Below are 24,762 nucleotides of genomic sequence, written 5' to 3' on the forward strand. Positions count from 1 at the left end.
TGTCGCATTTCGTGTCGAGTGCCACGTCGGCGCCCTTCTCTCTTTGCGAGCATCTTTGCACATACTGACTGGCAAGGCGCGCACCTCAAACGTCGCAGAGCAATGCTTTTGGCTTCATGCTGTGCTGGAAGAAGAGGAAAAGGGAAGCTGTAAGTAGCAATAAGAGGAAGTAAACATTTTCCCGCTGAAGCGTTGAAACGTTGTGGATAACAAACAAGAAATACGTTGGCGCCCCTAGCAACAGCACCACCATCAGTCACAGAAAATTAAATGCCCCGGGTGAGGATCGAACTCACGACCTTAAGATTATGAGACTTACGCGCTGCCTACTGCGCTACCGAGGCACGGGTGAACCGTTTCTCCTGGAAACTGGGTAAGTTGCGTACCCAATATTAGACGTAGAAACACTGTACTTCCTGGATAACGTGTTCTGTTGCTACACGTTCATTGCCGGCCCCAGTTGATTGCGGTGTTGCGGCAGCATTATCGCGGGAAAGCAAAATGATGCATCGGCCGGGAATCGAACCCGGGCCGCCCGCGTGGCAGGCGAGCATTCTACCACTGAACCACCGATGCTCGGGCCAGCGGTAACTTCACGCTGCTTCCCGAGCAGATGTCTCAAGGGAAAGTGGGGCTGCCGTCAAGCGCCGTAGCATTCTGTGCAGAAGACGCTGCAGACGCTGAATCCTGCACTGCACTGCACGGCACTGCTTAAAAATGCCTCCAGAACGCGGTCCTCTGCGTACTGTTGCGTCGCCGGCGCCGACTCTTGCCAAAGGATGCGAAATGTGCGCGGATACGCTGTCCGAATGCGTCTGGATGTGCTCCCCTAGCCTACCTCGAAATGCGCCTGCCAGGTACGATCACCTTCGGCCGCTGCCGACAGGCGGGAAGCCGACACAGCGCGGAGGCGGGGCGCTCGCTTGTGCGGTGGTGGTGTAATGGTCAGCATAGTTGCCTTCCAAGCAGTTGATCCGGGTTCGATTCCCGGCCACCGCAGCAGGCTTTTAATTTCGCGTATGAGTACTTTTGCCGCGCGCTCTTAAATTATTGTTTTTTTCCCCCCTCTTACTCGCTGCATACCAGCCCTTAGTGTGTCTCGACTTGTCTCGACTTTGCTCAGCTGACGCGAGAGCTGACGCTCTCAAATCGGCCTATATCAAAACGACAAGCACGATAAACGACTGAGAGAGGGGAGGAGAGGCGAGGCGATGGACACACAGCACGCCCCTTCATTTCACGGTGGCGTCTCCCTCACCGAATCGGGCTGTAGCTCCGAAAAGAAAAATAGGAAGTAAAACTGCCAATAGTACACTGTGTTCCCACGCGCTCACCCGCCCAAGTACTGACAAGGGCCAAAGTTGTTACGCATCGGCAATCAGACATTTTCTTTCATTTTCTCTTCATCGGTTGAGAACCAGTGTATTCAAAATATTATGCCCATTGCCGAGTGAATGCTGTAGCGCTTCCCGACAAGTCGGGTTCGGATCCTCTGTCAACTTCCACGCATGGTGATGATCTTTTGGTCATCACACTCGCCAGCTGAAATCGGCGCTGCCTTTTCGTAGTAGTAAAAGAGTAGTGGCCCGTGGGGGGATCGAACCCGCGACCTTCGCGTTATTAGCACGACGCTCTAACCAACTGAGCTAACGGGCCTCGGCAGATGCAGTTGCTCAGCCCTAAACTGGAAACGGCTGGCATGAAGCCATACACCATTTCTATGGTCGTCGTGTGTCTGCTTCCCTAGTCTATATTCTGCTGACGGTCACGAAACAGTAGCTATATTGCGAGCAGGACGGGAAACGGCCGCTCGGACAGCTCAAACTTGTCACGATTCGTGTGGAAAAAAATTACGTTCCGGTACCGGGAATCGAACCCGGGCCTCCTGGGTGAAAGCCAGGTATCCTAGCCACTAGACCACACCGGATGTGGCCGTTCCATTGGACCGTTCGTACGGTCGCTTGTCGCATTTCGTGTCGAGTGCCACGTCGGCGCCCTTCTCTCTTTGCGAGCATCTTTGCACATACTGACTGGCAAGGCGCGCACCTCAAACGTCGCAGAGCAATGCTTTTGGCTTCATGCTGTGCTGGAAGAAGAGGAAAAGGGAAGCTGTAAGTAGCAATAAGAGGAAGTAAACATTTTCCCGCTGAAGCGTTGAAACGTTGTGGATAACAAACAAGAAATACGTTGGCGCCCTAGCAACAGCACCACCATCAGTCACAGAAAATTAAATGCCCCGGGTGAGGATCGAACTCACGACCTTAAGATTATGAGACTTACGCGCTGCCTACTGCGCTACCGAGGCACGGGTGAACCGTTTCTCCTGGAAACTGGGTAAGTTGCGTACCCAATATTAGACGTAGAAACACTGTACTTCCTGGATAACGTGTTCTGTTGCTACACGTTCATTGCCGGCCCAGTTGATTGCGGTGTTGCGGCAGCATTATCGCGGGAAAGCAAAATGATGCATCGGCCGGGAATCGAACCCGGGCCGCCCGCGTGGCAGGCGAGCATTCTACCACTGAACCACCGATGCTCGGGCCAGCGGTAACTTCACGCTGCTTCCCGAGCAGATGTCTCAAGGGAAAGTGGGGCTGCCGTCAAGCGCCGTAGCATTCTGTGCAGAAGACGCTGCAGACGCTGAATCCTGCACTGCACTGCACGGCACTGCTTAAAAATGCCTCCAGAACGCGGTCCTCTGCGTACTGTTGCGTCGCCGGCGCCGACTCTTGCCAAAGGATGCGAAATGTGCGCGGATACGCTGTCCGAATGCGTCTGGATGTGCTCCCCTAGCCTACCTCGAAATGCGCCTGCCAGGTACGATCACCTTCGGCCGCTGCCGACAGGCGGGAAGCCGACACAGCGCGGAGGCGGGGCGCTCGCTTGTGCGGTGGTGGTGTAATGGTCAGCATAGTTGCCTTCCAAGCAGTTGATCCGGGTTCGATTCCCGGCCACCGCAGCAGGCTTTTAATTTCGCGTATGAGTACTTTTGCCGCGCGCTCTTAAATTATTGTTTTTTTCCCCCCTCTTACTCGCTGCATACCAGCCCTTAGTGTGTCTCGACTTGTCTCGACTTTGCTCAGCTGACGCGAGAGCTGACGCTCTCAAATCGGCCTATATCAAAACGACAAGCACGATAAACGACTGAGAGAGGGGAGGAGAGGCGAGGCGATGGACACACAGCACGCCCCTTCATTTCACGGTGGCGTCTCCCTCACCGAATCGGGCTGTAGCTCCGAAAAGAAAAATAGGAAGTAAAACTGCCAATAGTACACTGTGTTCCCACGCGCTCACCCGCCCAAGTACTGACAAGGGCCAAAGTTGTTACGCATCGGCAATCAGACATTTTCTTTCATTTTCTCTTCATCGGTTGAGAACCAGTGTATTCAAAATATTATGCCCATTGCCGAGTGAATGCTGTAGCGCTTCCCGACAAGTCGGGTTCGGATCCTCTGTCAACTTCCACGCATGGTGATGATCTTTTGGTCATCACACTCGCCAGCTGAAATCGGCGCTGCCTTTTCGTAGTAGTAAAAGAGTAGTGGCCCGTGGGGGGATCGAACCCGCGACCTTCGCGTTATTAGCACGACGCTCTAACCAACTGAGCTAACGGGCCTCGGCAGATGCAGTTGCTCAGCCCTAAACTGGAAACGGCTGGCATGAAGCCATACACCATTTCTATGGTCGTCGTGTGTCTGCTTCCCTAGTCTATATTCTGCTGACGGTCACGAAACAGTAGCTATATTGCGAGCAGGACGGGAAACGGCCGCTCGGACAGCTCAAACTTGTCACGATTCGTGTGGAAAAAAATTACGTTCCGGTACCGGGAATCGAACCCGGGCCTCCTGGGTGAAAGCCAGGTATCCTAGCCACTAGACCACACCGGATGTGGCCGTTCCATTGGACCGTTCGTACGGTCGCTTGTCGCATTTCGTGTCGAGTGCCACGTCGGCGCCCTTCTCTCTTTGCGAGCATCTTTGCACATACTGACTGGCAAGGCGCGCACCTCAAACGTCGCAGAGCAATGCTTTTGGCTTCATGCTGTGCTGGAAGAAGAGGAAAAGGGAAGCTGTAAGTAGCAATAAGAGGAAGTAAACATTTTCCCGCTGAAGCGTTGAAACGTTGTGGATAACAAACAAGAAATACGTTGGCGCCCTAGCAACAGCACCACCATCAGTCACAGAAAATTAAATGCCCCGGGTGAGGATCGAACTCACGACCTTAAGATTATGAGACTTACGCGCTGCCTACTGCGCTACCGAGGCACGGGTGAACCGTTTCTCCTGGAAACTGGGTAAGTTGCGTACCCAATATTAGACGTAGAAACACTGTACTTCCTGGATAACGTGTTCTGTTGCTACACGTTCATTGCCGGCCCAGTTGATTGCGGTGTTGCGGCAGCATTATCGCGGGAAAGCAAAATGATGCATCGGCCGGGAATCGAACCCGGGCCGCCCGCGTGGCAGGCGAGCATTCTACCACTGAACCACCGATGCTCGGGCCAGCGGTAACTTCACGCTGCTTCCCGAGCAGATGTCTCAAGGGAAAGTGGGGCTGCCGTCAAGCGCCGTAGCATTCTGTGCAGAAGACGCTGCAGACGCTGAATCCTGCACTGCACTGCACGGCACTGCTTAAAAATGCCTCCAGAACGCGGTCCTCTGCGTACTGTTGCGTCGCCGGCGCCGACTCTTGCCAAAGGATGCGAAATGTGCGCGGATACGCTGTCCGAATGCGTCTGGATGTGCTCCCCTAGCCTACCTCGAAATGCGCCTGCCAGGTACGATCACCTTCGGCCGCTGCCGACAGGCGGGAAGCCGACACAGCGCGGAGGCGGGGCGCTCGCTTGTGCGGTGGTGGTGTAATGGTCAGCATAGTTGCCTTCCAAGCAGTTGATCCGGGTTCGATTCCCGGCCACCGCAGCAGGCTTTTAATTTCGCGTATGAGTACTTTTGCCGCGCGCTCTTAAATTATTGTTTTTTTCCCCCCTCTTACTCGCTGCATACCAGCCCTTAGTGTGTCTCGACTTGTCTCGACTTTGCTCAGCTGACGCGAGAGCTGACGCTCTCAAATCGGCCTATATCAAAACGACAAGCACGATAAACGACTGAGAGAGGGGAGGAGAGGCGAGGCGATGGACACACAGCACGCCCCTTCATTTCACGGTGGCGTCTCCCTCACCGAATCGGGCTGTAGCTCCGAAAAGAAAAATAGGAAGTAAAACTGCCAATAGTACACTGTGTTCCCACGCGCTCACCCGCCCAAGTACTGACAAGGGCCAAAGTTGTTACGCATCGGCAATCAGACATTTTCTTTCATTTTCTCTTCATCGGTTGAGAACCAGTGTATTCAAAATATTATGCCCATTGCCGAGTGAATGCTGTAGCGCTTCCCGACAAGTCGGGTTCGGATCCTCTGTCAACTTCCACGCATGGTGATGATCTTTTGGTCATCACACTCGCCAGCTGAAATCGGCGCTGCCTTTTCGTAGTAGTAAAAGAGTAGTGGCCCGTGGGGGGATCGAACCCGCGACCTTCGCGTTATTAGCACGACGCTCTAACCAACTGAGCTAACGGGCCTCGGCAGATGCAGTTGCTCAGCCCTAAACTGGAAACGGCTGGCATGAAGCCATACACCATTTCTATGGTCGTCGTGTGTCTGCTTCCCTAGTCTATATTCTGCTGACGGTCACGAAACAGTAGCTATATTGCGAGCAGGACGGGAAACGGCCGCTCGGACAGCTCAAACTTGTCACGATTCGTGTGGAAAAAAATTACGTTCCGGTACCGGGAATCGAACCCGGGCCTCCTGGGTGAAAGCCAGGTATCCTAGCCACTAGACCACACCGGATGTGGCCGTTCCATTGGACCGTTCGTACGGTCGCTTGTCGCATTTCGTGTCGAGTGCCACGTCGGCGCCCTTCTCTCTTTGCGAGCATCTTTGCACATACTGACTGGCAAGGCGCGCACCTCAAACGTCGCAGAGCAATGCTTTTGGCTTCATGCTGTGCTGGAAGAAGAGGAAAAGGGAAGCTGTAAGTAGCAATAAGAGGAAGTAAACATTTTCCCGCTGAAGCGTTGAAACGTTGTGGATAACAAACAAGAAATACGTTGGCGCCCTAGCAACAGCACCACCATCAGTCACAGAAAATTAAATGCCCCGGGTGAGGATCGAACTCACGACCTTAAGATTATGAGACTTACGCGCTGCCTACTGCGCTACCGAGGCACGGGTGAACCGTTTCTCCTGGAAACTGGGTAAGTTGCGTACCCAATATTAGACGTAGAAACACTGTACTTCCTGGATAACGTGTTCTGTTGCTACACGTTCATTGCCGGCCCAGTTGATTGCGGTGTTGCGGCAGCATTATCGCGGGAAAGCAAAATGATGCATCGGCCGGGAATCGAACCCGGGCCGCCCGCGTGGCAGGCGAGCATTCTACCACTGAACCACCGATGCTCGGGCCAGCGGTAACTTCACGCTGCTTCCCGAGCAGATGTCTCAAGGGAAAGTGGGGCTGCCGTCAAGCGCCGTAGCATTCTGTGCAGAAGACGCTGCAGACGCTGAATCCTGCACTGCACTGCACGGCACTGCTTAAAAATGCCTCCAGAACGCGGTCCTCTGCGTACTGTTGCGTCGCCGGCGCCGACTCTTGCCAAAGGATGCGAAATGTGCGCGGATACGCTGTCCGAATGCGTCTGGATGTGCTCCCCTAGCCTACCTCGAAATGCGCCTGCCAGGTACGATCACCTTCGGCCGCTGCCGACAGGCGGGAAGCCGACACAGCGCGGAGGCGGGGCGCTCGCTTGTGCGGTGGTGGTGTAATGGTCAGCATAGTTGCCTTCCAAGCAGTTGATCCGGGTTCGATTCCCGGCCACCGCAGCAGGCTTTTAATTTCGCGTATGAGTACTTTTGCCGCGCGCTCTTAAATTATTGTTTTTTTCCCCCCTCTTACTCGCTGCATACCAGCCCTTAGTGTGTCTCGACTTGTCTCGACTTTGCTCAGCTGACGCGAGAGCTGACGCTCTCAAATCGGCCTATATCAAAACGACAAGCACGATAAACGACTGAGAGAGGGGAGGAGAGGCGAGGCGATGGACACACAGCACGCCCCTTCATTTCACGGTGGCGTCTCCCTCACCGAATCGGGCTGTAGCTCCGAAAAGAAAAATAGGAAGTAAAACTGCCAATAGTACACTGTGTTCCCACGCGCTCACCCGCCCAAGTACTGACAAGGGCCAAAGTTGTTACGCATCGGCAATCAGACATTTTCTTTCATTTTCTCTTCATCGGTTGAGAACCAGTGTATTCAAAATATTATGCCCATTGCCGAGTGAATGCTGTAGCGCTTCCCGACAAGTCGGGTTCGGATCCTCTGTCAACTTCCACGCATGGTGATGATCTTTTGGTCATCACACTCGCCAGCTGAAATCGGCGCTGCCTTTTCGTAGTAGTAAAAGAGTAGTGGCCCGTGGGGGGATCGAACCCGCGACCTTCGCGTTATTAGCACGACGCTCTAACCAACTGAGCTAACGGGCCTCGGCAGATGCAGTTGCTCAGCCCTAAACTGGAAACGGCTGGCATGAAGCCATACACCATTTCTATGGTCGTCGTGTGTCTGCTTCCCTAGTCTATATTCTGCTGACGGTCACGAAACAGTAGCTATATTGCGAGCAGGACGGGAAACGGCCGCTCGGACAGCTCAAACTTGTCACGATTCGTGTGGAAAAAAATTACGTTCCGGTACCGGGAATCGAACCCGGGCCTCCTGGGTGAAAGCCAGGTATCCTAGCCACTAGACCACACCGGATGTGGCCGTTCCATTGGACCGTTCGTACGGTCGCTTGTCGCATTTCGTGTCGAGTGCCACGTCGGCGCCCTTCTCTCTTTGCGAGCATCTTTGCACATACTGACTGGCAAGGCGCGCACCTCAAACGTCGCAGAGCAATGCTTTTGGCTTCATGCTGTGCTGGAAGAAGAGGAAAAGGGAAGCTGTAAGTAGCAATAAGAGGAAGTAAACATTTTCCCGCTGAAGCGTTGAAACGTTGTGGATAACAAACAAGAAATACGTTGGCGCCCTAGCAACAGCACCACCATCAGTCACAGAAAATTAAATGCCCCGGGTGAGGATCGAACTCACGACCTTAAGATTATGAGACTTACGCGCTGCCTACTGCGCTACCGAGGCACGGGTGAACCGTTTCTCCTGGAAACTGGGTAAGTTGCGTACCCAATATTAGACGTAGAAACACTGTACTTCCTGGATAACGTGTTCTGTTGCTACACGTTCATTGCCGGCCCAGTTGATTGCGGTGTTGCGGCAGCATTATCGCGGGAAAGCAAAATGATGCATCGGCCGGGAATCGAACCCGGGCCGCCCGCGTGGCAGGCGAGCATTCTACCACTGAACCACCGATGCTCGGGCCAGCGGTAACTTCACGCTGCTTCCCGAGCAGATGTCTCAAGGGAAAGTGGGGCTGCCGTCAAGCGCCGTAGCATTCTGTGCAGAAGACGCTGCAGACGCTGAATCCTGCACTGCACTGCACGGCACTGCTTAAAAATGCCTCCAGAACGCGGTCCTCTGCGTACTGTTGCGTCGCCGGCGCCGACTCTTGCCAAAGGATGCGAAATGTGCGCGGATACGCTGTCCGAATGCGTCTGGATGTGCTCCCCTAGCCTACCTCGAAATGCGCCTGCCAGGTACGATCACCTTCGGCCGCTGCCGACAGGCGGGAAGCCGACACAGCGCGGAGGCGGGGCGCTCGCTTGTGCGGTGGTGGTGTAATGGTCAGCATAGTTGCCTTCCAAGCAGTTGATCCGGGTTCGATTCCCGGCCACCGCAGCAGGCTTTTAATTTCGCGTATGAGTACTTTTGCCGCGCGCTCTTAAATTATTGTTTTTTTCCCCCCTCTTACTCGCTGCATACCAGCCCTTAGTGTGTCTCGACTTGTCTCGACTTTGCTCAGCTGACGCGAGAGCTGACGCTCTCAAATCGGCCTATATCAAAACGACAAGCACGATAAACGACTGAGAGAGGGGAGGAGAGGCGAGGCGATGGACACACAGCACGCCCCTTCATTTCACGGTGGCGTCTCCCTCACCGAATCGGGCTGTAGCTCCGAAAAGAAAAATAGGAAGTAAAACTGCCAATAGTACACTGTGTTCCCACGCGCTCACCCGCCCAAGTACTGACAAGGGCCAAAGTTGTTACGCATCGGCAATCAGACATTTTCTTTCATTTTCTCTTCATCGGTTGAGAACCAGTGTATTCAAAATATTATGCCCATTGCCGAGTGAATGCTGTAGCGCTTCCCGACAAGTCGGGTTCGGATCCTCTGTCAACTTCCACGCATGGTGATGATCTTTTGGTCATCACACTCGCCAGCTGAAATCGGCGCTGCCTTTTCGTAGTAGTAAAAGAGTAGTGGCCCGTGGGGGGATCGAACCCGCGACCTTCGCGTTATTAGCACGACGCTCTAACCAACTGAGCTAACGGGCCTCGGCAGATGCAGTTGCTCAGCCCTAAACTGGAAACGGCTGGCATGAAGCCATACACCATTTCTATGGTCGTCGTGTGTCTGCTTCCCTAGTCTATATTCTGCTGACGGTCACGAAACAGTAGCTATATTGCGAGCAGGACGGGAAACGGCCGCTCGGACAGCTCAAACTTGTCACGATTCGTGTGGAAAAAAATTACGTTCCGGTACCGGGAATCGAACCCGGGCCTCCTGGGTGAAAGCCAGGTATCCTAGCCACTAGACCACACCGGATGTGGCCGTTCCATTGGACCGTTCGTACGGTCGCTTGTCGCATTTCGTGTCGAGTGCCACGTCGGCGCCCTTCTCTCTTTGCGAGCATCTTTGCACATACTGACTGGCAAGGCGCGCACCTCAAACGTCGCAGAGCAATGCTTTTGGCTTCATGCTGTGCTGGAAGAAGAGGAAAAGGGAAGCTGTAAGTAGCAATAAGAGGAAGTAAACATTTTCCCGCTGAAGCGTTGAAACGTTGTGGATAACAAACAAGAAATACGTTGGCGCCCTAGCAACAGCACCACCATCAGTCACAGAAAATTAAATGCCCCGGGTGAGGATCGAACTCACGACCTTAAGATTATGAGACTTACGCGCTGCCTACTGCGCTACCGAGGCACGGGTGAACCGTTTCTCCTGGAAACTGGGTAAGTTGCGTACCCAATATTAGACGTAGAAACACTGTACTTCCTGGATAACGTGTTCTGTTGCTACACGTTCATTGCCGGCCCAGTTGATTGCGGTGTTGCGGCAGCATTATCGCGGGAAAGCAAAATGATGCATCGGCCGGGAATCGAACCCGGGCCGCCCGCGTGGCAGGCGAGCATTCTACCACTGAACCACCGATGCTCGGGCCAGCGGTAACTTCACGCTGCTTCCCGAGCAGATGTCTCAAGGGAAAGTGGGGCTGCCGTCAAGCGCCGTAGCATTCTGTGCAGAAGACGCTGCAGACGCTGAATCCTGCACTGCACTGCACGGCACTGCTTAAAAATGCCTCCAGAACGCGGTCCTCTGCGTACTGTTGCGTCGCCGGCGCCGACTCTTGCCAAAGGATGCGAAATGTGCGCGGATACGCTGTCCGAATGCGTCTGGATGTGCTCCCCTAGCCTACCTCGAAATGCGCCTGCCAGGTACGATCACCTTCGGCCGCTGCCGACAGGCGGGAAGCCGACACAGCGCGGAGGCGGGGCGCTCGCTTGTGCGGTGGTGGTGTAATGGTCAGCATAGTTGCCTTCCAAGCAGTTGATCCGGGTTCGATTCCCGGCCACCGCAGCAGGCTTTTAATTTCGCGTATGAGTACTTTTGCCGCGCGCTCTTAAATTATTGTTTTTTTCCCCCCTCTTACTCGCTGCATACCAGCCCTTAGTGTGTCTCGACTTGTCTCGACTTTGCTCAGCTGACGCGAGAGCTGACGCTCTCAAATCGGCCTATATCAAAACGACAAGCACGATAAACGACTGAGAGAGGGGAGGAGAGGCGAGGCGATGGACACACAGCACGCCCCTTCATTTCACGGTGGCGTCTCCCTCACCGAATCGGGCTGTAGCTCCGAAAAGAAAAATAGGAAGTAAAACTGCCAATAGTACACTGTGTTCCCACGCGCTCACCCGCCCAAGTACTGACAAGGGCCAAAGTTGTTACGCATCGGCAATCAGACATTTTCTTTCATTTTCTCTTCATCGGTTGAGAACCAGTGTATTCAAAATATTATGCCCATTGCCGAGTGAATGCTGTAGCGCTTCCCGACAAGTCGGGTTCGGATCCTCTGTCAACTTCCACGCATGGTGATGATCTTTTGGTCATCACACTCGCCAGCTGAAATCGGCGCTGCCTTTTCGTAGTAGTAAAAGAGTAGTGGCCCGTGGGGGGATCGAACCCGCGACCTTCGCGTTATTAGCACGACGCTCTAACCAACTGAGCTAACGGGCCTCGGCAGATGCAGTTGCTCAGCCCTAAACTGGAAACGGCTGGCATGAAGCCATACACCATTTCTATGGTCGTCGTGTGTCTGCTTCCCTAGTCTATATTCTGCTGACGGTCACGAAACAGTAGCTATATTGCGAGCAGGACGGGAAACGGCCGCTCGGACAGCTCAAACTTGTCACGATTCGTGTGGAAAAAAATTACGTTCCGGTACCGGGAATCGAACCCGGGCCTCCTGGGTGAAAGCCAGGTATCCTAGCCACTAGACCACACCGGATGTGGCCGTTCCATTGGACCGTTCGTACGGTCGCTTGTCGCATTTCGTGTCGAGTGCCACGTCGGCGCCCTTCTCTCTTTGCGAGCATCTTTGCACATACTGACTGGCAAGGCGCGCACCTCAAACGTCGCAGAGCAATGCTTTTGGCTTCATGCTGTGCTGGAAGAAGAGGAAAAGGGAAGCTGTAAGTAGCAATAAGAGGAAGTAAACATTTTCCCGCTGAAGCGTTGAAACGTTGTGGATAACAAACAAGAAATACGTTGGCGCCCTAGCAACAGCACCACCATCAGTCACAGAAAATTAAATGCCCCGGGTGAGGATCGAACTCACGACCTTAAGATTATGAGACTTACGCGCTGCCTACTGCGCTACCGAGGCACGGGTGAACCGTTTCTCCTGGAAACTGGGTAAGTTGCGTACCCAATATTAGACGTAGAAACACTGTACTTCCTGGATAACGTGTTCTGTTGCTACACGTTCATTGCCGGCCCAGTTGATTGCGGTGTTGCGGCAGCATTATCGCGGGAAAGCAAAATGATGCATCGGCCGGGAATCGAACCCGGGCCGCCCGCGTGGCAGGCGAGCATTCTACCACTGAACCACCGATGCTCGGGCCAGCGGTAACTTCACGCTGCTTCCCGAGCAGATGTCTCAAGGGAAAGTGGGGCTGCCGTCAAGCGCCGTAGCATTCTGTGCAGAAGACGCTGCAGACGCTGAATCCTGCACTGCACTGCACGGCACTGCTTAAAAATGCCTCCAGAACGCGGTCCTCTGCGTACTGTTGCGTCGCCGGCGCCGACTCTTGCCAAAGGATGCGAAATGTGCGCGGATACGCTGTCCGAATGCGTCTGGATGTGCTCCCCTAGCCTACCTCGAAATGCGCCTGCCAGGTACGATCACCTTCGGCCGCTGCCGACAGGCGGGAAGCCGACACAGCGCGGAGGCGGGGCGCTCGCTTGTGCGGTGGTGGTGTAATGGTCAGCATAGTTGCCTTCCAAGCAGTTGATCCGGGTTCGATTCCCGGCCACCGCAGCAGGCTTTTAATTTCGCGTATGAGTACTTTTGCCGCGCGCTCTTAAATTATTGTTTTTTTCCCCCCTCTTACTCGCTGCATACCAGCCCTTAGTGTGTCTCGACTTGTCTCGACTTTGCTCAGCTGACGCGAGAGCTGACGCTCTCAAATCGGCCTATATCAAAACGACAAGCACGATAAACGACTGAGAGAGGGGAGGAGAGGCGAGGCGATGGACACACAGCACGCCCCTTCATTTCACGGTGGCGTCTCCCTCACCGAATCGGGCTGTAGCTCCGAAAAGAAAAATAGGAAGTAAAACTGCCAATAGTACACTGTGTTCCCACGCGCTCACCCGCCCAAGTACTGACAAGGGCCAAAGTTGTTACGCATCGGCAATCAGACATTTTCTTTCATTTTCTCTTCATCGGTTGAGAACCAGTGTATTCAAAATATTATGCCCATTGCCGAGTGAATGCTGTAGCGCTTCCCGACAAGTCGGGTTCGGATCCTCTGTCAACTTCCACGCATGGTGATGATCTTTTGGTCATCACACTCGCCAGCTGAAATCGGCGCTGCCTTTTCGTAGTAGTAAAAGAGTAGTGGCCCGTGGGGGGATCGAACCCGCGACCTTCGCGTTATTAGCACGACGCTCTAACCAACTGAGCTAACGGGCCTCGGCAGATGCAGTTGCTCAGCCCTAAACTGGAAACGGCTGGCATGAAGCCATACACCATTTCTATGGTCGTCGTGTGTCTGCTTCCCTAGTCTATATTCTGCTGACGGTCACGAAACAGTAGCTATATTGCGAGCAGGACGGGAAACGGCCGCTCGGACAGCTCAAACTTGTCAGGATTCGTGTGGAAAAAAATTACGTTCCGGTACCGGGAATCGAACCCGGGCCTCCTGGGTGAAAGCCAGGTATCCTAGCCACTAGACCACACCGGATGTGGCCGTTCCATTGGACCGTTCGTACGGTCGCTTGTCGCATTTCGTGTCGAGTGCCACGTCGGCGCCCTTCTCTCTTTGCGAGCATCTTTGCACATACTGACTGGCAAGGCGCGCACCTCAAACGTCGCAGAGCAATGCTTTTGGCTTCATGCTGTGCTGGAAGAAGAGGAAAAGGGAAGCTGTAAGTAGCAATAAGAGGAAGTAAACATTTTCCCGCTGAAGCGTTGAAACGTTGTGGATAACAAACAAGAAATACGTTGGCGCCCTAGCAACAGCACCACCATCAGTCACAGAAAATTAAATGCCCCGGGTGAGGATCGAACTCACGACCTTAAGATTATGAGACTTACGCGCTGCCTACTGCGCTACCGAGGCACGGGTGAACCGTTTCTCCTGGAAACTGGGTAAGTTGCGTACCCAATATTAGACGTAGAAACACTGTACTTCCTGGATAACGTGTTCTGTTGCTACACGTTCATTGCCGGCCCAGTTGATTGCGGTGTTGCGGCAGCATTATCGCGGGAAAGCAAAATGATGCATCGGCCGGGAATCGAACCCGGGCCGCCCGCGTGGCAGGCGAGCATTCTACCACTGAACCACCGATGCTCGGGCCAGCGGTAACTTCACGCTGCTTCCCGAGCAGATGTCTCAAGGGAAAGTGGGGCTGCCGTCAAGCGCCGTAGCATTCTGTGCAGAAGACGCTGCAGACGCTGAATCCTGCACTGCACTGCACGGCACTGCTTAAAAATGCCTCCAGAACGCGGTCCTCTGCGTACTGTTGCGTCGCCGGCGCCGACTCTTGCCAAAGGATGCGAAATGTGCGCGGATACGCTGTCCGAATGCGTCTGGATGTGCTCCCCTAGCCTACCTCGAAATGCGCCTGCCAGGTACGATCACCTTCGGCCGCTGCCGACAGGCGGGAAGCCGACACAGCGCGGAGGCGGGGCGCTCGCTTGTGCGGTGGTGGTGTAATGGTCAGCATAGTTGCCTTCCAAGCAGTTGATCCGGGTTCGATTCCCGGCCACCGCAGCAGGCTTTTAATTTCGCGTATGAGTACTTTTGCCGCGCGCTCTTAAATTATTGTTTTTTTCCCCCCTCTTACTCGCTGCATACCAGCCCTTAGTGTGTCTCGACTTGTCTCGACTTTGCTCAGCTGACGCGAGAGCTGACGCTCTCAAATCGGCCTATATCAAAACGACAAGCACGATAAACGACTGAGAGAGGGGAGGAGAGGCGAGGCGATGGACACACAGCACGCCCCTTCATTTCACGGTGGCGTCTCCCTCACCGAATCGGGCTGTAGCTCCGAAAAGAAAAATAGGAAGTAAAACTGCCAATAGTACACTGTGTTCCCACGCGCTCACCCGCCCAAGTACTGACAAGGGCCAAAGTTGTTACGCATCGGCAATCAGACATTTTCTTTCATTTTCTCTTCATCGGTTGAGAACCAGTGTATTCAAAATATTATGCCCATTGCCGAGTGAATGCTGTAGCGCTTCCCGACAAGTCGGGTTCGGATCCTCTGTCAACTTCCACGCATGGTGATGATCTTTTGGTCATCACACTCGCCAGCTGAAATCGGCGCTGCCTTTTCGTAGTAGTAAAAGAGTAGTGGCCCGTGGGGGGATCGAACCCGCGACCTTCGCGTTATTAGCACGACGCTCTAACCAACTGAGCTAACGGGCCTCGGCAGATGCAGTTGCTCAGCCCTAAACTGGAAACGGCTGGCATGAAGCCATACACCATTTCTATGGTCGTCGTGTGTCTGCTTCCCTAGTCTATATTCTGCTGACGGTCACGAAACAGTAGCTATATTGCGAGCAGGACGGGAAACGGCCGCTCGGACAGCTCAAACTTGTCACGATTCGTGTGGAAAAAAATTACGTTCCGGTACCGGGAATCGAACCCGGGCCTCCTGGGTGAAAGCCAGGTATCCTAGCCACTAGACCACACCGGATGTGGCCGTTCCATTGGACCGTTCGTACGGTCGCTTGTCGCATTTCGTGTCGAGTGCCACGTCGGCGCCCTTCTCTCTTTGCGAGCATCTTTGCACATACTGACTGGCAAGGCGCGCACCTCAAACGTCGCAGAGCAATGCTTTTGGCTTCATGCTGTGCTGGAAGAAGAGGAAAAGGGAAGCTGTAAGTAGCAATAAGAGGAAGTAAACATTTTCCCGCTGAAGCGTTGAAACGTTGTGGATAACAAACAAGAAATACGTTGGCGCCCTAGCAACAGCACCACCATCAGTCACAGAAAATTAAATGCCCCGGGTGAGGATCGAACTCACGACCTTAAGATTATGAGACTTACGCGCTGCCTACTGCGCTACCGAGGCACGGGTGAACCGTTTCTCCTGGAAACTGGGTAAGTTGCGTACCCAATATTAGACGTAGAAACACTGTACTTCCTGGATAACGTGTTCTGTTGCTACACGTTCATTGCCGGCCCAGTTGATTGCGGTGTTGCGGCAGCATTATCGCGGGAAAGCAAAATGATGCATCGGCCGGGAATCGAACCCGGGCCGCCCGCGTGGCAGGCGAGCATTCTACCACTGAACCACCGATGCTCGGGCCAGCGGTAACTTCACGCTGCTTCCCGAGCAGATGTCTCAAGGGAAAGTGGGGCTGCCGTCAAGCGCCGTAGCATTCTGTGCAGAAGACGCTGCAGACGCTGAATCCTGCACTGCACTGCACGGCACTGCTTAAAAATGCCTCCAGAACGCGGTCCTCTGCGTACTGTTGCGTCGCCGGCGCCGACTCTTGCCAAAGGATGCGAAATGTGCGCGGATACGCTGTCCGAATGCGTCTGGATGTGCTCCCCTAGCCTACCTCGAAATGCGCCTGCCAGGTACGATCACCTTCGGCCGCTGCCGACAGGCGGGAAGCCGACACAGCGCGGAGGCGGGGCGCTCGCTTGTGCGGTGGTGGTGTAATGGTCAGCATAGTTGCCTTCCAAGCAGTTGATCCGGGTTCGATTCCCGGCCACCGCAGCAGGCTTTTAATTTCGCGTATGAGTACTTTTGCCGCGCGCTCTTAAATTATTGTTTTTTTCCCCCCTCTTACTCGCTGCATACCAGCCCTTAGTGTGTCTCGACTTGTCTCGACTTTGCTCAGCTGACGCGAGAGCTGACGCTCTCAAATCGGCCTATATCAAAACGACAAGCACGATAAACGACTGAGAGAGGGGAGGAGAGGCGAGGCGATGGACACACAGCACGCCCCTTCATTTCACGGTGGCGTCTCCCTCACCGAATCGGGCTGTAGCTCCGAAAAGAAAAATAGGAAGTAAAACTGCCAATAGTACACTGTGTTCCCACGCGCTCACCCGCCCAAGTACTGACAAGGGCCAAAGTTGTTACGCATCGGCAATCAGACATTTTCTTTCATTTTCTCTTCATCGGTTGAGAACCAGTGTATTCAAAATATTATGCCCATTGCCGAGTGAATGCTGTAGCGCTTCCCGACAAGTCGGGTTCGGATCCTCTGTCAACTTCCACGCATGGTGATGATCTTTTGGTCATCACACTCGCCAGCTGAAATCGGCGCTGCCTTTTCGTAGTAGTAAAAGAGTAGTGGCCCGTGGGGGGATCGAACCCGCGACCTTCGCGTTATTAGCACGACGCTCTAACCAACTGAGCTAACGGGCCTCGGCAGATGCAGTTGCTCAGCCCTAAACTGGAAACGGCTGGCATGAAGCCATACACCATTTCTATGGTCGTCGTGTGTCTGCTTCCCTAGTCTATATTCTGCTGACGGTCACGAAACAGTAGCTATATTGCGAGCAGGACGGGAAACGGCCGCTCGGACAGCTCAAACTTGTCACGATTCGTGTGGAAAAAAATTACGTTCCGGTACCGGGAATCGAACCCGGGCCTCCTGGGTGAAAGCCAGGTATCCTAGCCACTAGACCACACCGGATGTGGCCGTTCCATTGGACCGTTCGTACGGTCGCTTGTCGCATTTCGTGTCGAGTGCCACGTCGGCGCCCTTCTCTCTTTGCGAGCATCTTTGCACATACTGACTGGCAAGGCGCGCACCTCAAACGTCGCAGAGCAATGCTTTTGGCTTCATGCTGTGCTGGAAGAAGAGGAAAAGGGAAGCTGTAAGTAGCAATAAGAGGAAGTAAACATTTTCCCGCTGAAGCGTTGAAACGTTGTGGATAACAAACAAGAAATACGTTGGCGCCCTAGCAACAGCACCACCATCAGTCACAGAAAATTAAATGCCCCGGGTGAGGATCGAACTCACGACCTTAAGATTATGAGACTTACGCGCTGCCTACTGCGCTACCGAGGCACGGGTGAACCGTTTCTCCTGGAAACTGGGTAAGTTGCGTACCCAATATTAGACGTAGAAACACTGTACTTCCTGGATAACGTGTTCTGTTGCTACACGTTCATTGCCGGCCCAGTTGATTGCGGTGTTGCGGCAGCATTATCGCGGGAAAGCAAAATGATGCATCGGCCGGGAATCGAACCCGGGCCGCCCGCGTGGCAGGCGAGCATTCTACCACTGAACCACCGATGCTCGGGCCAGCGGTAACTTCACGCTGCTTCCCGAGCAGATGTCTCAAGGGAAAGTGGGGCTGCCGTCAAGCGCCGTAGCATTCTGTGCAGAAGACGCTGCAGACGCTGAATCCTGCACTGCACTGCACGGCACTGCTTAAAAATGCCTCCAGAACGCGGTCCTCTGCGTACTGTTGCGTCGCCGGCGCCGACTCTTGCCAAAGGATGCGAAATGTGCGCGGATACGCTGTCCGAATGCGTCTGGATGTGCTCCCCTAGCCTACCTCGAAATGCGCCTGCCAGGTACGATCACCTTCGGCCGCTGCCGACAGGCGGGAAGCCGACACAGCGCGGAGGCGGGGCGCTCGCTTGTGCGGTGGTGGTGTAATGGTCAGCATAGTTGCCTTCCAAGCAGTTGATCCGGGTTCGATTCCCGGCCACCGCAGCAGGCTTTTAATTTCGCGTATGAGTACTTTTGCCGCGCGCTCTTAAATTATTGTTTTTTTCCCCCCTCTTACTCGCTGCATACCAGCCCTTAGTGTGTCTCGACTTGTCTCGACTTTGCTCAGCTGACGCGAGAGCTGACGCTCTCAAATCGGCCTATATCAAAACGACAAGCACGATAAACGACTGAGAGAGGGGAGGAGAGGCGAGGCGATGGACACACAGCACGCCCCTTCATTTCACGGTGGCGTCTCCCTCACCGAATCGGGCTGTAGCTCCGAAAAGAAAAATAGGAAGTAAAACTGCCAATAGTACACTGTGTTCCCACGCGCTCACCCGCCCAAGTACTGACAAGGGCCAAAGTTGTTACGCATCGGCAATCAGACATTTTCTTTCATTTTCTCTTCATCGGTTGAGAACCAGTGTATTCAAAATATTATGCCCATTGCCGAGTGAATGCTGTAGCGCTTCCCGACAAGTCGGGTTCGGATCCTCTGTCAACTTCCACGCATGGTGATGATCTTTTGGTCATCACACTCGCCAGCTGAAATCGGCGCTGCCTTTTCGTAGTAGTAAAAGAGTAGTGGCCCGTGGGGGGATCGAACCCGCGACCTTCGCGTTATTAGCACGACGCTCTAACCAACTGAGCTAACGGGCCTCGGCAGATGCAGTTGCTCAGCCCTAAACTGGAAACGGCTGGCATGAAGCCATACACCATTTCTATGGTCGTCGTGTGTCTGCTTCCCTAGTCTATATTCTGCTGACGGTCACGAAACAGTAGCTATATTGCGAGCAGGACGGGAAACGGCCGCTCGGACAGCTCAAACTTGTCACGATTCGTGTGGAAAAAAATTACGTTCCGGTACCGGGAATCGAACCCGGGCCTCCTGGGTGAAAGCCAGGTATCCTAGCCACTAGACCACACCGGATGTGGCCGTTCCATTGGACCGTTCGTACGGTCGCTTGTCGCATTTCGTGTCGAGTGCCACGTCGGCGCCCTTCTCTCTTTGCGAGCATCTTTGCACATACTGACTGGCAAGGCGCGCACCTCAAACGTCGCAGAGCAATGCTTTTGGCTTCATGCTGTGCTGGAAGAAGAGGAAAAGGGAAGCTGTAAGTAGCAATAAGAGGAAGTAAACATTTTCCCGCTGAAGCGTTGAAACGTTGTGGATAACAAACAAGAAATACGTTGGCGCCCTAGCAACAGCACCACCATCAGTCACAGAAAATTAAATGCCCCGGGTGAGGATCGAACTCACGACCTTAAGATTATGAGACTTACGCGCTGCCTACTGCGCTACCGAGGCACGGGTGAACCGTTTCTCCTGGAAACTGGGTAAGTTGCGTACCCAATATTAGACGTAGAAACACTGTACTTCCTGGATAACGTGTTCTGTTGCTACACGTTCATTGCCGGCCCAGTTGATTGCGGTGTTGCGGCAGCATTATCGCGGGAAAGCAAAATGATGCATCGGCCGGGAATCGAACCCGGGCCGCCCGCGTGGCAGGCGAGCATTCTACCACTGAACCACCGATGCTCGGGCCAGCGGTAACTTCACGCTGCTTCCCGAGCAGATGTCTCAAGGGAAAGTGGGGCTGCCGTCAAGCGCCGTAGCATTCTGTGCAGAAGACGCTGCAGACGCTGAATCCTGCACTGCACTGCACGGCACTGCTTAAAAATGCCTCCAGAACGCGGTCCTCTGCGTACTGTTGCGTCGCCGGCGCCGACTCTTGCCAAAGGATGCGAAATGTGCGCGGATACGCTGTCCGAATGCGTCTGGATGTGCTCCCCTAGCCTACCTCGAAATGCGCCTGCCAGGTACGATCACCTTCGGCCGCTGCCGACAGGCGGGAAGCCGACACAGCGCGGAGGCGGGGCGCTCGCTTGTGCGGTGGTGGTGTAATGGTCAGCATAGTTGCCTTCCAAGCAGTTGATCCGGGTTCGATTCCCGGCCACCGCAGCAGGCTTTTAATTTCGCGTATGAGTACTTTTGCCGCGCGCTCTTAAATTATTGTTTTTTTCCCCCCTCTTACTCGCTGCATACCAGCCCTTAGTGTGTCTCGACTTGTCTCGACTTTGCTCAGCTGACGCGAGAGCTGACGCTCTCAAATCGGCCTATATCAAAACGACAAGCACGATAAACGACTGAGAGAGGGGAGGAGAGGCGAGGCGATGGACACACAGCACGCCCCTTCATTTCACGGTGGCGTCTCCCTCACCGAATCGGGCTGTAGCTCCGAAAAGAAAAATAGGAAGTAAAACTGCCAATAGTACACTGTGTTCCCACGCGCTCACCCGCCCAAGTACTGACAAGGGCCAAAGTTGTTACGCATCGGCAATCAGACATTTTCTTTCATTTTCTCTTCATCGGTTGAGAACCAGTGTATTCAAAATATTATGCCCATTGCCGAGTGAATGCTGTAGCGCTTCCCGACAAGTCGGGTTCGGATCCTCTGTCAACTTCCACGCATGGTGATGATCTTTTGGTCATCACACTCGCCAGCTGAAATCGGCGCTGCCTTTTCGTAGTAGTAAAAGAGTAGTGGCCCGTGGGGGGATCGAACCCGCGACCTTCGCGTTATTAGCACGACGCTCTAACCAACTGAGCTAACGGGCCTCGGCAGATGCAGTTGCTCAGCCCTAAACTGGAAACGGCTGGCATGAAGCCATACACCATTTCTATGGTCGTCGTGTGTCTGCTTCCCTAGTCTATATTCTGCTGACGGTCACGAAACAGTAGCTATATTGCGAGCAGGACGGGAAACGGCCGCTCGGACAGCTCAAACTTGTCACGATTCGTGTGGAAAAAAATTACGTTCCGGTACCGGGAATCGAACCCGGGCCTCCTGGGTGAAAGCCAGGTATCCTAGCCACTAGACCACACCGGATGTGGCCGTTCCATTGGACCGTTCGTACGGTCGCTTGTCGCATTTCGTGTCGAGTGCCACGTCGGCGCCCTTCTCTCTTTGCGAGCATCTTTGCACATACTGACTGGCAAGGCGCGCACCTCAAACGTCGCAGAGCAATGCTTTTGGCTTCATGCTGTGCTGGAAGAAGAGGAAAAGGGAAGCTGTAAGTAGCAATAAGAGGAAGTAAACATTTTCCCGCTGAAGCGTTGAAACGTTGTGGATAACAAACAAGAAATACGTTGGCGCCCTAGCAACAGCACCACCATCAGTCACAGAAAATTAAATGCCCCGGGTGAGGATCGAACTCACGACCTTAAGATTATGAGACTTACGCGCTGCCTACTGCGCTACCGAGGCACGGGTGAACCGTTTCTCCTGGAAACTGGGTAAGTTGCGTACCCAATATTAGACGTAGAAACACTGTACTTCCTGGATAACGTGTTCTGTTGCTACACGTTCATTGCCGGCCCAGTTGATTGCGGTGTTGCGGCAGCATTATCGCGGGAAAGCAAAATGATGCATCGGCCGGGAATCGAACCCGGGCCGCCCGCGTGGCAGGCGAGCATTCTACCACTGAACCACCGATGCTCGGGCCAGCGGTAACTTCACGCTGCTTCCCGAGCAGATGTCTCAAGGGAAAGTGGGGCTGCCGTCAAGCGCCGTAGCATTCTGTGCAGAAGACGCTGCAGACGCTGAATCCTGCACTGCACTGCACGGCACTGCTTAAAAATGCCTCCAGAACGCGGTCCTCTGCGTACTGTTGCGTCGCCGGCGCCGACTCTTGCCAAAGGATGCGAAATGTGCGCGGATACGCTGTCCGAATGCGTCTGGATGTGCTCCCCTAGCCTACCTCGAAATGCGCCTGCCAGGTACGATCACCTTCGGCCGCTGCCGACAGGCGGGAAGCCGACACAGCGCGGAGGCGGGGCGCTCGCTTGTGCGGTGGTGGTGTAATGGTCAGCATAGTTGCCTTCCAAGCAGTTGATCCGGGTTCGATTCCCGGCCACCGCAGCAGGCTTTTAATTTCGCGTATGAGTACTTTTGCCGCGCGCTCTTAAATTATTGTTTTTTTCCCCCCTCTTACTCGCTGCATACCAGCCCTTAGTGTGTCTCGACTTGTCTCGACTTTGCTCAGCTGACGCGAGAGCTGACGCTCTCAAATCGGCCTATATCAAAACGACAAGCACGATAAACGACTGAGAGAGGGGAGGAGAGGCGAGGCGATGGACACACAGCACGCCCCTTCATTTCACGGTGGCGTCTCCCTCACCGAATCGGGCTGTAGCTCCGAAAAGAAAAATAGGAAGTAAAACTGCCAATAGTACACTGTGTTCCCACGCGCTCACCCGCCCAAGTACTGACAAGGGCCAAAGTTGTTACGCATCGGCAATCAGACATTTTCTTTCATTTTCTCTTCATCGGTTGAGAACCAGTGTATTCAAAATATTATGCCCATTGCCGAGTGAATGCTGTAGCGCTTCCCGACAAGTCGGGTTCGGATCCTCTGTCAACTTCCACGCATGGTGATGATCTTTTGGTCATCACACTCGCCAGCTGAAATCGGCGCTGCCTTTTCGTAGTAGTAAAAGAGTAGTGGCCCGTGGGGGGATCGAACCCGCGACCTTCGCGTTATTAGCACGACGCTCTAACCAACTGAGCTAACGGGCCTCGGCAGATGCAGTTGCTCAGCCCTAAACTGGAAACGGCTGGCATGAAGCCATACACCATTTCTATGGTCGTCGTGTGTCTGCTTCCCTAGTCTATATTCTGCTGACGGTCACGAAACAGTAGCTATATTGCGAGCAGGACGGGAAACGGCCGCTCGGACAGCTCAAACTTGTCACGATTCGTGTGGAAAAAAATTACGTTCCGGTACCGGGAATCGAACCCGGGCCTCCTGGGTGAAAGCCAGGTATCCTAGCCACTAGACCACACCGGATGTGGCCGTTCCATTGGACCGTTCGTACGGTCGCTTGTCGCATTTCGTGTCGAGTGCCACGTCGGCGCCCTTCTCTCTTTGCGAGCATCTTTGCACATACTGACTGGCAAGGCGCGCACCTCAAACGTCGCAGAGCAATGCTTTTGGCTTCATGCTGTGCTGGAAGAAGAGGAAAAGGGAAGCTGTAAGTAGCAATAAGAGGAAGTAAACATTTTCCCGCTGAAGCGTTGAAACGTTGTGGATAACAAACAAGAAATACGTTGGCGCCCTAGCAACAGCACCACCATCAGTCACAGAAAATTAAATGCCCCGGGTGAGGATCGAACTCACGACCTTAAGATTATGAGACTTACGCGCTGCCTACTGCGCTACCGAGGCACGGGTGAACCGTTTCTCCTGGAAACTGGGTAAGTTGCGTACCCAATATTAGACGTAGAAACACTGTACTTCCTGGATAACGTGTTCTGTTGCTACACGTTCATTGCCGGCCCAGTTGATTGCGGTGTTGCGGCAGCATTATCGCGGGAAAGCAAAATGATGCATCGGCCGGGAATCGAACCCGGGCCGCCCGCGTGGCAGGCGAGCATTCTACCACTGAACCACCGATGCTCGGGCCAGCGGTAACTTCACGCTGCTTCCCGAGCAGATGTCTCAAGGGAAAGTGGGGCTGCCGTCAAGCGCCGTAGCATTCTGTGCAGAAGACGCTGCAGACGCTGAATCCTGCACTGCACTGCACGGCACTGCTTAAAAATGCCTCCAGAACGCGGTCCTCTGCGTACTGTTGCGTCGCCGGCGCCGACTCTTGCCAAAGGATGCGAAATGTGCGCGGATACGCTGTCCGAATGCGTCTGGATGTGCTCCCCTAGCCTACCTCGAAATGCGCCTGCCAGGTACGATCACCTTCGGCCGCTGCCGACAGGCGGGAAGCCGACACAGCGCGGAGGCGGGGCGCTCGCTTGTGCGGTGGTGGTGTAATGGTCAGCATAGTTGCCTTCCAAGCAGTTGATCCGGGTTCGATTCCCGGCCACCGCAGCAGGCTTTTAATTTCGCGTATGAGTACTTTTGCCGCGCGCTCTTAAATTATTGTTTTTTTCCCCCCTCTTACTCGCTGCATACCAGCCCTTAGTGTGTCTCGACTTGTCTCGACTTTGCTCAGCTGACGCGAGAGCTGACGCTCTCAAATCGGCCTATATCAAAACGACAAGCACGATAAACGACTGAGAGAGGGGAGGAGAGGCGAGGCGATGGACACACAGCACGCCCCTTCATTTCACG

At 54.0% G+C, this 24,762-nt stretch overlaps 63 non-coding genes across 63 annotated transcripts; 13 read left to right on the forward strand and 50 right to left on the reverse strand.

Moving 5' to 3' along the window:
- Positions 1-271: 271 nt before the first annotated feature.
- Trnam-cau (transfer RNA methionine (anticodon CAU)) lies at positions 272-344 on the reverse strand. The gene has a single exon. It is a non-coding gene; the product is annotated as a tRNA-Met (tRNA).
- A 161-nt stretch (positions 345-505) lies between these two features.
- On the reverse strand, positions 506-576 carry Trnag-gcc (transfer RNA glycine (anticodon GCC)). The gene has a single exon. It is a non-coding gene; the product is annotated as a tRNA-Gly (tRNA).
- A 351-nt stretch (positions 577-927) lies between these two features.
- Positions 928-999, forward strand: Trnag-ucc (transfer RNA glycine (anticodon UCC)). Its single transcript has one exon. It is a non-coding gene; the product is annotated as a tRNA-Gly (tRNA).
- Positions 1,000-1,582: 583 nt separating this feature from the next.
- Positions 1,583-1,656, reverse strand: Trnai-aau (transfer RNA isoleucine (anticodon AAU)). The gene has a single exon. It is a non-coding gene; the product is annotated as a tRNA-Ile (tRNA).
- A 199-nt stretch (positions 1,657-1,855) lies between these two features.
- Trnae-uuc (transfer RNA glutamic acid (anticodon UUC)) lies at positions 1,856-1,927 on the reverse strand. Its single transcript has one exon. It is a non-coding gene; the product is annotated as a tRNA-Glu (tRNA).
- Positions 1,928-2,232: 305 nt separating this feature from the next.
- Trnam-cau (transfer RNA methionine (anticodon CAU)) lies at positions 2,233-2,305 on the reverse strand. The gene has a single exon. It is a non-coding gene; the product is annotated as a tRNA-Met (tRNA).
- Positions 2,306-2,465: 160 nt separating this feature from the next.
- On the reverse strand, positions 2,466-2,536 carry Trnag-gcc (transfer RNA glycine (anticodon GCC)). The gene has a single exon. It is a non-coding gene; the product is annotated as a tRNA-Gly (tRNA).
- Positions 2,537-2,887: 351 nt separating this feature from the next.
- On the forward strand, positions 2,888-2,959 carry Trnag-ucc (transfer RNA glycine (anticodon UCC)). The gene has a single exon. It is a non-coding gene; the product is annotated as a tRNA-Gly (tRNA).
- A 583-nt stretch (positions 2,960-3,542) lies between these two features.
- Positions 3,543-3,616, reverse strand: Trnai-aau (transfer RNA isoleucine (anticodon AAU)). Its single transcript has one exon. It is a non-coding gene; the product is annotated as a tRNA-Ile (tRNA).
- A 199-nt stretch (positions 3,617-3,815) lies between these two features.
- Positions 3,816-3,887, reverse strand: Trnae-uuc (transfer RNA glutamic acid (anticodon UUC)). The gene has a single exon. It is a non-coding gene; the product is annotated as a tRNA-Glu (tRNA).
- A 305-nt stretch (positions 3,888-4,192) lies between these two features.
- On the reverse strand, positions 4,193-4,265 carry Trnam-cau (transfer RNA methionine (anticodon CAU)). The gene has a single exon. It is a non-coding gene; the product is annotated as a tRNA-Met (tRNA).
- Positions 4,266-4,425: 160 nt separating this feature from the next.
- Trnag-gcc (transfer RNA glycine (anticodon GCC)) lies at positions 4,426-4,496 on the reverse strand. The gene has a single exon. It is a non-coding gene; the product is annotated as a tRNA-Gly (tRNA).
- Positions 4,497-4,847: 351 nt separating this feature from the next.
- Positions 4,848-4,919, forward strand: Trnag-ucc (transfer RNA glycine (anticodon UCC)). Its single transcript has one exon. It is a non-coding gene; the product is annotated as a tRNA-Gly (tRNA).
- A 583-nt stretch (positions 4,920-5,502) lies between these two features.
- On the reverse strand, positions 5,503-5,576 carry Trnai-aau (transfer RNA isoleucine (anticodon AAU)). Its single transcript has one exon. It is a non-coding gene; the product is annotated as a tRNA-Ile (tRNA).
- Positions 5,577-5,775: 199 nt separating this feature from the next.
- Trnae-uuc (transfer RNA glutamic acid (anticodon UUC)) lies at positions 5,776-5,847 on the reverse strand. The gene has a single exon. It is a non-coding gene; the product is annotated as a tRNA-Glu (tRNA).
- Positions 5,848-6,152: 305 nt separating this feature from the next.
- On the reverse strand, positions 6,153-6,225 carry Trnam-cau (transfer RNA methionine (anticodon CAU)). The gene has a single exon. It is a non-coding gene; the product is annotated as a tRNA-Met (tRNA).
- Positions 6,226-6,385: 160 nt separating this feature from the next.
- Positions 6,386-6,456, reverse strand: Trnag-gcc (transfer RNA glycine (anticodon GCC)). Its single transcript has one exon. It is a non-coding gene; the product is annotated as a tRNA-Gly (tRNA).
- A 351-nt stretch (positions 6,457-6,807) lies between these two features.
- Positions 6,808-6,879, forward strand: Trnag-ucc (transfer RNA glycine (anticodon UCC)). The gene has a single exon. It is a non-coding gene; the product is annotated as a tRNA-Gly (tRNA).
- A 583-nt stretch (positions 6,880-7,462) lies between these two features.
- On the reverse strand, positions 7,463-7,536 carry Trnai-aau (transfer RNA isoleucine (anticodon AAU)). The gene has a single exon. It is a non-coding gene; the product is annotated as a tRNA-Ile (tRNA).
- Positions 7,537-7,735: 199 nt separating this feature from the next.
- Trnae-uuc (transfer RNA glutamic acid (anticodon UUC)) lies at positions 7,736-7,807 on the reverse strand. The gene has a single exon. It is a non-coding gene; the product is annotated as a tRNA-Glu (tRNA).
- A 305-nt stretch (positions 7,808-8,112) lies between these two features.
- On the reverse strand, positions 8,113-8,185 carry Trnam-cau (transfer RNA methionine (anticodon CAU)). The gene has a single exon. It is a non-coding gene; the product is annotated as a tRNA-Met (tRNA).
- Positions 8,186-8,345: 160 nt separating this feature from the next.
- On the reverse strand, positions 8,346-8,416 carry Trnag-gcc (transfer RNA glycine (anticodon GCC)). Its single transcript has one exon. It is a non-coding gene; the product is annotated as a tRNA-Gly (tRNA).
- A 351-nt stretch (positions 8,417-8,767) lies between these two features.
- Trnag-ucc (transfer RNA glycine (anticodon UCC)) lies at positions 8,768-8,839 on the forward strand. Its single transcript has one exon. It is a non-coding gene; the product is annotated as a tRNA-Gly (tRNA).
- Positions 8,840-9,422: 583 nt separating this feature from the next.
- On the reverse strand, positions 9,423-9,496 carry Trnai-aau (transfer RNA isoleucine (anticodon AAU)). Its single transcript has one exon. It is a non-coding gene; the product is annotated as a tRNA-Ile (tRNA).
- A 199-nt stretch (positions 9,497-9,695) lies between these two features.
- Trnae-uuc (transfer RNA glutamic acid (anticodon UUC)) lies at positions 9,696-9,767 on the reverse strand. The gene has a single exon. It is a non-coding gene; the product is annotated as a tRNA-Glu (tRNA).
- A 305-nt stretch (positions 9,768-10,072) lies between these two features.
- Trnam-cau (transfer RNA methionine (anticodon CAU)) lies at positions 10,073-10,145 on the reverse strand. The gene has a single exon. It is a non-coding gene; the product is annotated as a tRNA-Met (tRNA).
- Positions 10,146-10,305: 160 nt separating this feature from the next.
- On the reverse strand, positions 10,306-10,376 carry Trnag-gcc (transfer RNA glycine (anticodon GCC)). Its single transcript has one exon. It is a non-coding gene; the product is annotated as a tRNA-Gly (tRNA).
- Positions 10,377-10,727: 351 nt separating this feature from the next.
- Positions 10,728-10,799, forward strand: Trnag-ucc (transfer RNA glycine (anticodon UCC)). The gene has a single exon. It is a non-coding gene; the product is annotated as a tRNA-Gly (tRNA).
- A 583-nt stretch (positions 10,800-11,382) lies between these two features.
- Trnai-aau (transfer RNA isoleucine (anticodon AAU)) lies at positions 11,383-11,456 on the reverse strand. The gene has a single exon. It is a non-coding gene; the product is annotated as a tRNA-Ile (tRNA).
- A 199-nt stretch (positions 11,457-11,655) lies between these two features.
- On the reverse strand, positions 11,656-11,727 carry Trnae-uuc (transfer RNA glutamic acid (anticodon UUC)). Its single transcript has one exon. It is a non-coding gene; the product is annotated as a tRNA-Glu (tRNA).
- Positions 11,728-12,032: 305 nt separating this feature from the next.
- On the reverse strand, positions 12,033-12,105 carry Trnam-cau (transfer RNA methionine (anticodon CAU)). The gene has a single exon. It is a non-coding gene; the product is annotated as a tRNA-Met (tRNA).
- Positions 12,106-12,265: 160 nt separating this feature from the next.
- Positions 12,266-12,336, reverse strand: Trnag-gcc (transfer RNA glycine (anticodon GCC)). Its single transcript has one exon. It is a non-coding gene; the product is annotated as a tRNA-Gly (tRNA).
- A 351-nt stretch (positions 12,337-12,687) lies between these two features.
- Trnag-ucc (transfer RNA glycine (anticodon UCC)) lies at positions 12,688-12,759 on the forward strand. Its single transcript has one exon. It is a non-coding gene; the product is annotated as a tRNA-Gly (tRNA).
- Positions 12,760-13,342: 583 nt separating this feature from the next.
- Trnai-aau (transfer RNA isoleucine (anticodon AAU)) lies at positions 13,343-13,416 on the reverse strand. The gene has a single exon. It is a non-coding gene; the product is annotated as a tRNA-Ile (tRNA).
- Positions 13,417-13,615: 199 nt separating this feature from the next.
- Positions 13,616-13,687, reverse strand: Trnae-uuc (transfer RNA glutamic acid (anticodon UUC)). The gene has a single exon. It is a non-coding gene; the product is annotated as a tRNA-Glu (tRNA).
- Positions 13,688-13,992: 305 nt separating this feature from the next.
- On the reverse strand, positions 13,993-14,065 carry Trnam-cau (transfer RNA methionine (anticodon CAU)). The gene has a single exon. It is a non-coding gene; the product is annotated as a tRNA-Met (tRNA).
- A 160-nt stretch (positions 14,066-14,225) lies between these two features.
- Trnag-gcc (transfer RNA glycine (anticodon GCC)) lies at positions 14,226-14,296 on the reverse strand. Its single transcript has one exon. It is a non-coding gene; the product is annotated as a tRNA-Gly (tRNA).
- A 351-nt stretch (positions 14,297-14,647) lies between these two features.
- Positions 14,648-14,719, forward strand: Trnag-ucc (transfer RNA glycine (anticodon UCC)). Its single transcript has one exon. It is a non-coding gene; the product is annotated as a tRNA-Gly (tRNA).
- A 583-nt stretch (positions 14,720-15,302) lies between these two features.
- Trnai-aau (transfer RNA isoleucine (anticodon AAU)) lies at positions 15,303-15,376 on the reverse strand. Its single transcript has one exon. It is a non-coding gene; the product is annotated as a tRNA-Ile (tRNA).
- A 199-nt stretch (positions 15,377-15,575) lies between these two features.
- Trnae-uuc (transfer RNA glutamic acid (anticodon UUC)) lies at positions 15,576-15,647 on the reverse strand. The gene has a single exon. It is a non-coding gene; the product is annotated as a tRNA-Glu (tRNA).
- A 305-nt stretch (positions 15,648-15,952) lies between these two features.
- Trnam-cau (transfer RNA methionine (anticodon CAU)) lies at positions 15,953-16,025 on the reverse strand. Its single transcript has one exon. It is a non-coding gene; the product is annotated as a tRNA-Met (tRNA).
- Positions 16,026-16,185: 160 nt separating this feature from the next.
- Trnag-gcc (transfer RNA glycine (anticodon GCC)) lies at positions 16,186-16,256 on the reverse strand. The gene has a single exon. It is a non-coding gene; the product is annotated as a tRNA-Gly (tRNA).
- A 351-nt stretch (positions 16,257-16,607) lies between these two features.
- Positions 16,608-16,679, forward strand: Trnag-ucc (transfer RNA glycine (anticodon UCC)). Its single transcript has one exon. It is a non-coding gene; the product is annotated as a tRNA-Gly (tRNA).
- A 583-nt stretch (positions 16,680-17,262) lies between these two features.
- Trnai-aau (transfer RNA isoleucine (anticodon AAU)) lies at positions 17,263-17,336 on the reverse strand. Its single transcript has one exon. It is a non-coding gene; the product is annotated as a tRNA-Ile (tRNA).
- Positions 17,337-17,535: 199 nt separating this feature from the next.
- Trnae-uuc (transfer RNA glutamic acid (anticodon UUC)) lies at positions 17,536-17,607 on the reverse strand. The gene has a single exon. It is a non-coding gene; the product is annotated as a tRNA-Glu (tRNA).
- A 305-nt stretch (positions 17,608-17,912) lies between these two features.
- On the reverse strand, positions 17,913-17,985 carry Trnam-cau (transfer RNA methionine (anticodon CAU)). Its single transcript has one exon. It is a non-coding gene; the product is annotated as a tRNA-Met (tRNA).
- A 160-nt stretch (positions 17,986-18,145) lies between these two features.
- Trnag-gcc (transfer RNA glycine (anticodon GCC)) lies at positions 18,146-18,216 on the reverse strand. The gene has a single exon. It is a non-coding gene; the product is annotated as a tRNA-Gly (tRNA).
- Positions 18,217-18,567: 351 nt separating this feature from the next.
- Trnag-ucc (transfer RNA glycine (anticodon UCC)) lies at positions 18,568-18,639 on the forward strand. Its single transcript has one exon. It is a non-coding gene; the product is annotated as a tRNA-Gly (tRNA).
- Positions 18,640-19,222: 583 nt separating this feature from the next.
- Positions 19,223-19,296, reverse strand: Trnai-aau (transfer RNA isoleucine (anticodon AAU)). Its single transcript has one exon. It is a non-coding gene; the product is annotated as a tRNA-Ile (tRNA).
- Positions 19,297-19,495: 199 nt separating this feature from the next.
- Positions 19,496-19,567, reverse strand: Trnae-uuc (transfer RNA glutamic acid (anticodon UUC)). The gene has a single exon. It is a non-coding gene; the product is annotated as a tRNA-Glu (tRNA).
- Positions 19,568-19,872: 305 nt separating this feature from the next.
- On the reverse strand, positions 19,873-19,945 carry Trnam-cau (transfer RNA methionine (anticodon CAU)). Its single transcript has one exon. It is a non-coding gene; the product is annotated as a tRNA-Met (tRNA).
- Positions 19,946-20,105: 160 nt separating this feature from the next.
- On the reverse strand, positions 20,106-20,176 carry Trnag-gcc (transfer RNA glycine (anticodon GCC)). The gene has a single exon. It is a non-coding gene; the product is annotated as a tRNA-Gly (tRNA).
- A 351-nt stretch (positions 20,177-20,527) lies between these two features.
- On the forward strand, positions 20,528-20,599 carry Trnag-ucc (transfer RNA glycine (anticodon UCC)). Its single transcript has one exon. It is a non-coding gene; the product is annotated as a tRNA-Gly (tRNA).
- Positions 20,600-21,182: 583 nt separating this feature from the next.
- Positions 21,183-21,256, reverse strand: Trnai-aau (transfer RNA isoleucine (anticodon AAU)). Its single transcript has one exon. It is a non-coding gene; the product is annotated as a tRNA-Ile (tRNA).
- A 199-nt stretch (positions 21,257-21,455) lies between these two features.
- Positions 21,456-21,527, reverse strand: Trnae-uuc (transfer RNA glutamic acid (anticodon UUC)). The gene has a single exon. It is a non-coding gene; the product is annotated as a tRNA-Glu (tRNA).
- Positions 21,528-21,832: 305 nt separating this feature from the next.
- Trnam-cau (transfer RNA methionine (anticodon CAU)) lies at positions 21,833-21,905 on the reverse strand. Its single transcript has one exon. It is a non-coding gene; the product is annotated as a tRNA-Met (tRNA).
- Positions 21,906-22,065: 160 nt separating this feature from the next.
- Positions 22,066-22,136, reverse strand: Trnag-gcc (transfer RNA glycine (anticodon GCC)). Its single transcript has one exon. It is a non-coding gene; the product is annotated as a tRNA-Gly (tRNA).
- A 351-nt stretch (positions 22,137-22,487) lies between these two features.
- Positions 22,488-22,559, forward strand: Trnag-ucc (transfer RNA glycine (anticodon UCC)). Its single transcript has one exon. It is a non-coding gene; the product is annotated as a tRNA-Gly (tRNA).
- A 583-nt stretch (positions 22,560-23,142) lies between these two features.
- On the reverse strand, positions 23,143-23,216 carry Trnai-aau (transfer RNA isoleucine (anticodon AAU)). The gene has a single exon. It is a non-coding gene; the product is annotated as a tRNA-Ile (tRNA).
- Positions 23,217-23,415: 199 nt separating this feature from the next.
- Trnae-uuc (transfer RNA glutamic acid (anticodon UUC)) lies at positions 23,416-23,487 on the reverse strand. The gene has a single exon. It is a non-coding gene; the product is annotated as a tRNA-Glu (tRNA).
- A 305-nt stretch (positions 23,488-23,792) lies between these two features.
- On the reverse strand, positions 23,793-23,865 carry Trnam-cau (transfer RNA methionine (anticodon CAU)). Its single transcript has one exon. It is a non-coding gene; the product is annotated as a tRNA-Met (tRNA).
- Positions 23,866-24,025: 160 nt separating this feature from the next.
- Positions 24,026-24,096, reverse strand: Trnag-gcc (transfer RNA glycine (anticodon GCC)). Its single transcript has one exon. It is a non-coding gene; the product is annotated as a tRNA-Gly (tRNA).
- A 351-nt stretch (positions 24,097-24,447) lies between these two features.
- On the forward strand, positions 24,448-24,519 carry Trnag-ucc (transfer RNA glycine (anticodon UCC)). Its single transcript has one exon. It is a non-coding gene; the product is annotated as a tRNA-Gly (tRNA).
- The last annotated feature ends 243 nt before the right edge of the window (positions 24,520-24,762 follow it).

The sequence above is a fragment of the Schistocerca cancellata genome, unplaced genomic scaffold (genome assembly GCF_023864275.1).
Source record: "Schistocerca cancellata isolate TAMUIC-IGC-003103 unplaced genomic scaffold, iqSchCanc2.1 HiC_scaffold_75, whole genome shotgun sequence".
NCBI classification, from domain to species: Eukaryota; Metazoa; Arthropoda; class Insecta; order Orthoptera; family Acrididae; genus Schistocerca; species Schistocerca cancellata.